Genomic DNA, 10628 nt, shown 5'->3' with positions numbered 1-10628 from the left:
ATCATCTTATACGTCTCAATGAGATCTCCCCTCATTCTTCTAAACTCTAACGAGTACTAGCCTAATTTATTCAGCCTCTCCTCATAGCTCAACCCCCTCAACTCCAGCATCAGCCTAGTAAACCTCCTCTGCACTCCCTCCAAGGCCAAAATATCCTTGCGTAAGTACGGCACCCAAAACTGCACACAGTACTCCAGCTGCGGCCTCACCAATGCCCTATACAGCCGCAGCAAGACCTCCCTACTTTTATATTCAATCCCCCTCGCTATGAAGGCCAGCATCCCATTCGCCTTCCTGACCACCTGCTGCACCTGCAAGCTGGGTTTTTGCGACTCATGCACAAGGACCCCGAGGTCCCTCTGCACCGTCGCCTGCTGCAGTTTTTCGCCACGTAAGTAATAATCCTTCCTACCATTATTCCTACCAAAGTGGACCACCTCACACTTGCCAACATTAAATTCCATTTGCCATTTCCTGGCCCATTCGCCCAGCCTATCTAGATCCTTCTGTAGACTCTCCCCACCCTCTGCACAATTTGCCTTTCCACCAATTTTGGTGTCATCAGCAAATTTCAACACCCTACACTCGGTTCCCTCCTCCAGATCATCTATATAAATGGTAAATAGCTGAGGCCCCAGCACCGAACCGTGGGGCACTCCACTAGTCACCATCCGCCAATCCGAATAGCACCCATTGACCCCCACTCTCTGCCTCCTATTTGACAACCAATCCCCTATCCACACTAACACCCTACCCCCAACTCCATGCCCCCTGACCTTCTGCAATAACCTCTTGTGAGGTACCTTGTCAAACGCCTTCTGAAAGTCCAGAAAGACCACATCCACCGGCTCGCCTCTATCCACCGCCCTAGACACATCTTCATAGAACTCCAGTAAATTTGTCAGACACGACTTCCCTTTAAGGAAACCGTGCTGCGTCTGCTCTATCAAGCAGTTCCCCTCAAGATGCCTCGCTATTTCCTCCTTGATGACGGATTCTAACATTTTACCTACGACAGACGTTAAACTAACCGGCCTATAATTCCCCGCCTTTTGCCTGGCACCCTTCTTAAACAACGGCGTAACATTAGCCGCTTTCCAATCTTCCGGCACTTCCCCGGAATCCAGCGACGTCTGGAAAGTAACCACCAAGGCATCCACTATCACCTCCGCCATTTCTTTCAGGACCCTCGGATGCATTCCATCCGGTCCTGGGGACTTGTCCACAATCAGCCCCCTCCAGTCTGTCGAGCACCGCCTCTCTAGTTGACCAGCTTTGCAAAAAATATATTCTGCATCTTAGATAGAATCATTGGCCAAAATTCTCCTGTCTTGACCTCCTTGAGAATCATTTCGGGCGAGGCAGAAAATGCAGCGGATCATTCAGAGGTCTGTAGAGTTCGGGTGGCTATTTCCAGTCTTGGACGCGCACGGCCAGAGAATTCCACCCACAGAAACCTTGGACAAAATCTTACCAAAAAGTGGCAGAGTGTTAGCTCTGGCATGAAAAATGGAGTGTTTCCTGCCAATGGTGCCAGTGTGTTTTTAAGCCAACATTATGCCTCATTCATGGGCATCAATATTATCGCTAATGTGTTTCCTCTGATCCTCCCAGCCCACAACGACTTAACTGCTGCAAGCGCTGGGGAGCTCAGTATAAATGGTTCCCCAGAACTAGATCCACAACGACTGCAGGAGATGGCAGGGAAGAAGGCAGCACTGCGCTTCTCAGAGGGGGGCCTCACAGGGATGCTGGATGGAGTGCAGCAGAGTGGGACACACTCTTCCCCCTCTCCGGGAGACAGACTTCCAGCAGGGTCACTACTCCTGCCTGGGATGCAGTGGCAGCCCTGTTCAGTGCAAACACACTCCAGAAGATGATGGGCAGCAGTGTCAGAAGAAGATGAATAATATTCTCCACTCAGCCAACGTAAGTGAGCCATCCCCAGCCTCCCACTGGACCCCCCTCGCACCCTCACCCTTTCGCTCTCTCAGCCACCTTGGCCTTGGCCAACACCAGGCACTAGGTTCCACCCCAGTCCCCGCCACTTTCCTTCCATAATCATCATGTTCTCCCAGTAGCTGCTATACTCCTCACACTCCAGTTCCCACCCAAGCGCCACACCTGCCACATCTCATCATCATCTTAAATATAAACACGACAAACTCAACCACAAGAGGGCACAGTCATGCCCGAGCTAAGAATCCTCACATGTTTTGAGGAGCGAGCCGCCGGATAGGAGGAAGAGAGTGCCTGCGCTGCAGGTGAAGTGCGGGCAGTGGAGAAACATGAGAATCCTCAACATGCACAGTAATCCCGCAAGTGAGTAATCAATATTCCCTCTATATCCCCTCCACTACACTGATGCCATGTCCCTTCTCTTGACGAGGGAACGCGGTTTCTGAAAGCTGGTGAGATTACTATCAAATAAACTGGTTGGACTCTAACCTGATGTTGTGAGACTTCTTACTACCTTCTCTTGCAGGCCAACGGAACAGGTTGGACCTTTCTTGCACCCCCCTGGGCCCACCTGACTCTGGAAGTTCAGAGGGGAACTTCTTCAAACCCACTATGGAAGAGGTTTGCAGTGTTTTTTCATGCAGAGAATAAATCCTGCAGACTCAAGTATACCCACATTGTCACCCACACCTGGACCAGCACAGATACTCACATCATGGGGTGGGGGGGGTGGTGCTCACTAAGTAGTCAGGCTTCGGGGTCACTCACTGGTGAGTACCTCACAGCTGAAAAACCACAGCAGGTGGAGGCAGGGATGTCCCAGGAAATTGGCACTCGGAGGGATGCTGGAGTTCAAGACCCTGCAGAACCCATTGCCGATGATATTCCCCTTGGCCTGGTTGTCCCACAGCTGCTGGAGCTGCAAAGGCAGAGTCACGAGTATCAGGAAAGGATGACAGCAGCCCCTCCTTAGACTGCAGAGCCGATTGGAGGAGTCCCATCGCCGCCTTTCCGAGGAGATGGTGCTGTCACTGCAGCGCACTGAGACCAACACTGCGAGGTTGGAGAGTTTGGTCCAGGGCGTGTACTCTGTGGCAGGAGATGTCCGTACCATGGTATGGGGCTTCCATTGCATTCTGCAGGCACAAATGGGAATCCACAAGTGTCTGCACCAGAGGACGGCAGGGCTTCTGGATCTCACTCCAACTTCTTCTCCATTCTATGGAGGGGCACACGGGTCCCCAGGAACCTGAAGGGAAGAGGATCGACAGAAGTACAGCCCGGGACTCACTAGCCAGGGACCCTGGGCGACTCCAGCCCATCCGGCAACCCTCCTCCCTGTGAGCGCCACAGCTCCAGCACCTGATACTGAGGAGAGAAGTAGTCAAACATCCTTGCTACCTTAAAGTAGTCCTGGACCCTAAAGGTCCTAAGCCCCCAGGGGATGCTTGCCAGGGTCATCTCAGACAAAGAGGTGTGGAAGTCAGCCGACCGTCTCAACCTCAGCTGTGGATCTGGGGGATACACCCATGCAAAGTGGGAGGGTCAGAAAGGTTAAGAAACCATAGGCACTTAGTGAGCATGGTGACTATAGATCCTAGTGTGGATAGATCACCATTTTGCTTTGAATGTTTGGCAATAAATTTCATTTTGTTCACTCACAAGTTGGGGGAACCACCATGCTCACCCAGCACTCATCCCTGTGGGGTGTGAGAATGGCAATTCCACCCTGTTGCCATTTCTCACTAAGGAAGGGCACTCTCTTAGCTCCAATATGGAAAGGAATCCAGGAAGGAGGGCATAGAAAGTTCTGCCTGCATACCGGCCTTTACAACCTCTTTAGAGAAAGGTGTGCTCCAGCATGAAGGGAAGGTGACACCTCCCGACCCTTGCACCCATTGACCTGCATTGATTGTCAGTGCAATTTTAAAGTTTACATGTGTTCTCAAATCCATCGAGGGGCAGACACTGGAAATGTCTGTTGACCTTGGGCAGGATTTTCCGGTCTCAGGTCGAGCGAGGCTGTAAAATCCCACCCTATAATTTCCATTCTCTTTTCACCTGTCCGCTTTCATTACCATTAATGTAAATCTACTTGACCCTTCAGAAATGAATGATCTTTCCATCATTTATGTTCATGTGTAATTTGAATTTACAACATAACACATATAGCGTATTAGTATATCTCTGAAGTTCTGTTTTGTATGTTGTTGTAAACTCAATGTCATCAGTAAATCTGAGATTGTTTAAAATCCTGGCACAGATGGAGATTTCTCCAAGATAACCTTTTAGTCCAAGCTTTATTATTGTGTTTAGTTCTAGATTAATTAAATCAGGGAGCTACAGTGCGGATCCTTATCTCACTCTAACCAAAGGTTTTCAAACTTTGCTTATTACACATTCCTTTCCAACTTTATCAGCTGACCCACCACCAAACCAGCTTAATATTTAAACGCTCTCACTGCCTAAACACTATACAAAATGCACAAATTACAATATTTGTGCCAAGTTAAACAGTGGCTTAATCTGATGGATGAGATTGTTTGTTCAAGCATCAACATTATGATGTTTTGAGTAAGGCTGCAGTGGAGTGAGGGCCATGCATGCAGAATTCCAGTGTTTTAATTTGGACGGGGTTACAGAACATGGGGCTATAGTCCAGACATGGTCCACTATCTGTGGTTAATGTAAAGCAAAGTTAAATTGAAAGATAAAGGATACATTTATACAAAGATAGGTGGCAGGTCAGAAAGCTGAAAAGGATATTGAGGACATCAAAGATAGATAACAAAGGAAAAATTAGAGTCTGAGAAAAAGAAGTTTGGTACCAAACAAATAGAACTCTTTTATTCAGCAAAGGGAAGGAAAGCACGGATCAGCCAATTAGCCTAACATCTGTCATGGGGAAAATGTTAGAAGCTATTATTAAGGATGTTAAAATAGGGCACTTGGAAAAAATTAAAGCAACCAGGCAGAGTCAGCATGGTTTTGCAAAAGGGAAATCATGTTTTTATTGATGTAGAGATGTCAATGTTGGCCTGGGGTGAGCACAGTAAGAAGTCTCACAACACCAAGTTAAAGTCCAACAGGTTTATTTGGAATCACAAGCTTTCGGAACACTGCTCCTTCATCAGGATTAACATAATGAAGGAGCAGCGCTCCAAACAGACCCACATCCTATGAACAAATTGCAAGAAACATGGTGGGCTACAGGAATCAGTGTTGTAGTTTCAACTTTTTAAAATTTAGATAAATGACATGGATGAAAAGAGTGAAGGTATGGTTGTTAAATTTGTTGACAGCACAAAGATAGGTAGGAAAGTGAATTTTAAGGAGGATGTAAGGAGGCTACATAGGATATGGATGTGTTTAATGAGTGGGCGACAATCTGGCAAATGGAATGTAATGTGGGCAAATGTGAAATTGTCCATTTTGGCAAGAAGAATAAAAAAGAAACTTGTTATCTAAATGGTGACCTACTCATGTTTCTAATTTGTATTTTTGCATCCTCCATCCCTGTAAAATTCTGCATTAATTTATTTCTGACCTCTTGACAACCAGTTTTAAATCCTTCCATTGCTGGTGGCTGTGCCTTCAGTTTCCTGGGCCCTAAATTCTGGATTTCGCTCAGTAAACCTCTCCACCCTGACCTCATTTAAAACCTACCTCTTTGACCAAACTTTTGGCCATCTCACATGATCTCACCTCATGTGGCCTGGTGCAATGTTTTGTTTTACGGCGTTCTTGTTAAGTTCCTTAGGATGGTTTATCCCACGAAAGGTGCTATTTGCTGAATACATATTCGGTCAATCCCAACATTATTGTGAGAGCACCATCGCTACAGTACTGCCGGAAGTCAGGGTGGCCCATCATCATTCAGCAAAATATGGTCAATAACTGTAACCTTGCTGCATTCACGGGATTTTTCTTAAAGGCAGTGCCACACCTTTTGAAGCTGATCAAATGCATAGAAATCCCCAGTTAGCCTATCAGCCATTTTCACTCTCTATTTTCCCAAATGCTAGTATATCTGTTGTACAATGTGAGATCTGGGATTCAGATATATTTGCAGCTTGCTTTGAATAACTAATGGTGAGGGCGACTCAATTACATTTCATTTACATTACAGTGGGGTTAAGGGGATAAGGCCAAGGTGGGATTGTTGTTGGTGCAAACTCAATGGGCCAAATGGCCTTCTTTTGCACTGTAGGGTTTCTACGATTTTATGAATACAGATCATGCAGCAATATGGAATGAAGCTGGCAGTGAAATGCCACTCTTTGCCTCTGCCATGCCATCATTGACGGTTTTAAACTAGAATATGTCAGCACCAAATGACATCAAAATCAAAATATTGATAAAAGATTTCTGAAGGTGAAAATACAGGTTTCAAAACTTTCTTCAGCTATTAGAATATTTAAATAGTGTGACCCTATTCTTCTACTGTTGGGAACCACAGAACACTGGAATGAGAAAAGTACTGTGCAAAGATTAGCTAGAGTAATTCAATGTGGTCAGATGATATCCTACAGAAACAAGTCTTAGGACAAGAATCCTGTTTGTGCCAGTCACTGTACTGTACATGATAAAAGAATATGTAGAGAGGTTTAAAGGCATGATGTCAGAATTCAGGTTTGAGTCCTCAGTCTCCTGAGTTTCTGATCCAAGTCACACTGTACTGAGTGGTGATAGAGGCCAGCAATTTCTCAGACAGCAAGAACACGTTAGTAAGACACGGGAATCATTTCCATACAACTGTAAGCTCAGACGCAGGAGTTTTTATGTCTCAACAGCACAACTTCATTTTCAGTTTCTCAGTAAAATAAAATCCAACTTAACTACCCAGTACTCAGCCGTAAAATAAACCTTCTTCCATTACTTCGTTCTCAGTTTACAGCTACAATCAACAAGGTGCATTAGATCCACTCTACTCGCTATAAGGCAATAAGATGTAGGTGCAGAATTAGGCCATTTGGCCCATCGAATCCACTCCGCCACTCAATCATAATTGATATTTTTCTCATCCCCATTCTCCTGCCTTTTCTCCATAACCCCTGATGATCCTCTTATTAATCAATAACCTATCTATCTCTGTCTTAAAGACACTCTATGACCTGGCCTCCACAGCCTTCTGTGGCAAAGAGTTCCACAGATTCGCCACTCTCTGGCTGAAGAAATACCTCCTCATCTCTGTTTTAAAAGATCATCCCTTTAGCCTCTGGTTGTGCCCTCTGGTGCTAGTTTTTCCTACTAGTGAAAACATCCTCTCCATGTCCCATCTATCCAGGCCTCGAGTATCCTATAAGTTTCAATAAGGTCCCCCCTCATCCTTCTAAACTCCAACGTGTACAGACACAAAGTCCTCAACTGTTCCTCATACGACAAGCTGATCATTCCAGGGATCATTCTTGTGAACTTCCTCTGTACTCTTTTCAAGGCCAGCACACCCTTCCTTAGATATGGGGGTCACAGTACTCCAAATGTGGTCTGGCCAGAGCCTTATACAGCTTCAGAAGTACATCCTGCTCTTGTATTCTAGCCCACTCGACATGAATGCTAACATTGCATTTCCCTTCCTAACTGCCAACTGAACCTGTATGTTAACATTAAGAGAATCTTGAATAAGGATTTTCAAGTCCCTTTGTGTTTCTGATTTCTTAAGCATTTTCTCCATTTAGAAAATAGTCTATGCCACCATTCCTCCTTCCAAAGTGCATAAACTCACACTTTTCCACACTGTATTCCATCTAACACTTCTTTGCCCACTCTCCTAACCTGTCCAAGTCCTTCCCCTTGCGTCCTCAATACTACCTGTCCCTCTACAAGTCTTTGTATCATGTATAAGCTCAGCAACAGTGCCTTCAGTTCCTTCCTCCATATTGGTTAATGTATATTGTGAAAAATTGTGATCCCAGCGCCAACCCCTGAGACACACCACTAGTCACTGACTGCCACCCTGAAAAAGACCCTTTCACCTCCACTTTCTGCCTTCTGCCAGTCAGCCAATCCTCTATTCATGCCAGGATCTTATCCATAACATCATGGGCATTAAACTTATTGAACAGTCTCCTACGCAGCACCTTGTCGAAGGCCTTCTGGAAATCTAAATAACTCGCATCCACTGCTTCTCCTTTATCTAACTTCCTTGTTACCTCCTCAAAGAACTCTAACAGATTTGTCAGACATGGCCTCCCCTTGACAAAGTTGTGCTGACTCAGCCCTACTTTATCATGCATTTCCAAGTATTCTGCAATCTCATCTTTAATAATGGACTCTAAAATCTTGCCAATGACTGAAGTCAGGCTAACCAGCCTATAATTTCTTGTCTCCCTCTCTTCTTACACAACGGTGTTACATTAGTTACTTTCCAGTCCTCTGGTACTCTCCCTGCCTCCAGTAATTCCTGAAAGATCACCACCAATGCCTCCACAATTTCCTCAGCTGGGGTGTAGTATATCCGGTCCAGGTGATTTATCCATCTTCACATCTTTCAGTTTCCTCAAAACCTTCTCCTCAGTGATGGCCACTGCACTCACCTGTGCCCCCTGATTCTCCTGGAACTCTGGCATCCCATCCACCATGAAGACTGATGCAAAGGTTTGATTCAGTTCCTCTGCCATTGCTTTGTTTCCTATTATTACTTCTCCAGCCTCATTTTCCAGTAATCCAAATGCTATTTTTGCCTCTCTCTTCTATATGTTGAAAAAAATGCTTCCATCTTGTATTATATTACTAGCTAGCTTATATTTCACCTTCTCCCATCCCCGCACTTATTGCTTTTAGGTGCCCCCTGCTCGCTTTTAAAGGCTTCCCAATCCTTTGATTTCCCACTAATCCTCGCCACTTTGTATGCTTTTTCTTTTATGCTGACCTTGACTTCTCTCGTCAGCGATGGATGCCTCATCCTCCCCTCAGCATATTTCCTCCTCCTTGGGATGAGTTTCTGTTGCACCTCCCGAATAACCCCAAAAACTCCTGCCATTGCCATTCCACTGTCTCCCCTGCTAGGCTCCTTTTCCAAGCAACTCTGGCCAGTTCCTCTTTCATGTTTTTGTAGTTATCTTTATGTAATTGTAATACCATTAGATCTGATTCCAGCTTCTCCCTCTCAAACTCCAGGGTAAATTCTCTCATACTGTGGTTACTGCTCCCTCAGGGTTCCTTCACTTTAAGTTCCCCAATCAAGTCTGCTTCATTAAACATCACCAAGTCATAAATTGCCTGTTCCCTTCTAATCTCTGTCACAAGCTGCTCCAGAGTAACATCTCTTAGACATTCCACAAATTTGTTTGCTTGGGATCCACTACCTACCTGATTTTTCCAGTCCACCTGTATATTGAAGTCTTATTAAATTATTGTAATATTGCCTTTTTTAAATGCCTTTTCTATCTCCTGATCTATCTACTGGCCCACATCCTGACCACTGCTAGGGCCTGTACATAATTCTCATTAGGGTCTTTTTAGCTTTGCGATTCCTCAGCTCTACCCACAGAGATTCTATGACTTCTGATCCCATATTGCTCCTTGCTATCAATTTAACTTTGTTCCTTACTAACAATGCAACACCATCCCCTTTGACAATCTGCTTGTCCTTCCAATAGGATACCTATCCTTGGATATTTAGATCCCAGCCCTGATCCCTTTGCAGCCACGTCTCTGTGATGCTCACAACATCGTAACATCACAAAATAACTTCTGTTCACTTTGCACTTCTAAACACAACAATTGCCCCCACTGCTCAAATTCAATAACCTTACAGTAAGAGTTTGCTTCTATGACAATTGTGGGATCAGTACAAACCATATCATCAGAGGAAAGAGTCAATCAACATTTAGCTTTATATTGACAATATTTAGCTTTTTAAGTTAAAGAAACAAAAGGTTATTTCAAATTAAGAGCATAAGTAATAAGAACAGGAATAGGTCCTCGAGTCAGCTCCTCCATTCAATAGGATCATGGTTGATTCCTCACATCCACTTTCATTCCCTTACTGCTCAAAAATCTATCTATCTGAGCCTTAAATATTCACAAGAGTTCTCATTGGCAAGGAGTTCCAAAGGCTCTTCAACAGCCTCAGAGAAGAATTTCCTCCTTATCTCTGTTTTAAATAGGTGCTCCTTTATTCTGAGAATATGCCCTCTGGTAATAAACTCTTGAAAGTGATTATTTTAGATTTCTCTTAGTTTGGACAGAATGCAGACGCTGACAAAGCTAACAGTAGGTAGAGGAATGATGACATACCCACATATTAATGAAGTAAGAGAATTTAAGCAAGTAACTCTGATTTTAAGACATATAAGTTGACATTTTAAATGCATTTCAAATGTTTTACTGTGATTAAGCATTTCAGTCAATGCAAGGTACTGAAAAGAATAATAGGAAAATTGAATAATTTGAAGACTATAGTCCTAGTATAGCTACATCTGGGGAACACATTTTGCAACTTTAATGAATAGTTGGTTCACAGCCCAAACACAGATTAGACATAACGTTGGATGCGAAAACAAGTGGCTAATCTATCTTGGCCATTATAGGCAACAGGGAAGTTATCAAAACTAGAATGGCAGTAAAATCCGGTTAGTAACAGGAAAATAAGAAACCATTATGCTGGAAATACTGAGCAATTGGCTGAATTGTCTGAGAGAGATTTATATTGATGTATTGGCATT

Source organism: Carcharhinus amblyrhynchos, chromosome 6, assembly GCF_965287045.1.
Source record: "Carcharhinus amblyrhynchos chromosome 6, sCarAmb.v2.hapA, whole genome shotgun sequence".
NCBI classification, from domain to species: Eukaryota; Metazoa; Chordata; class Chondrichthyes; order Carcharhiniformes; family Carcharhinidae; genus Carcharhinus; species Carcharhinus amblyrhynchos.
This window is presented reverse-complemented; position numbering follows the sequence as displayed.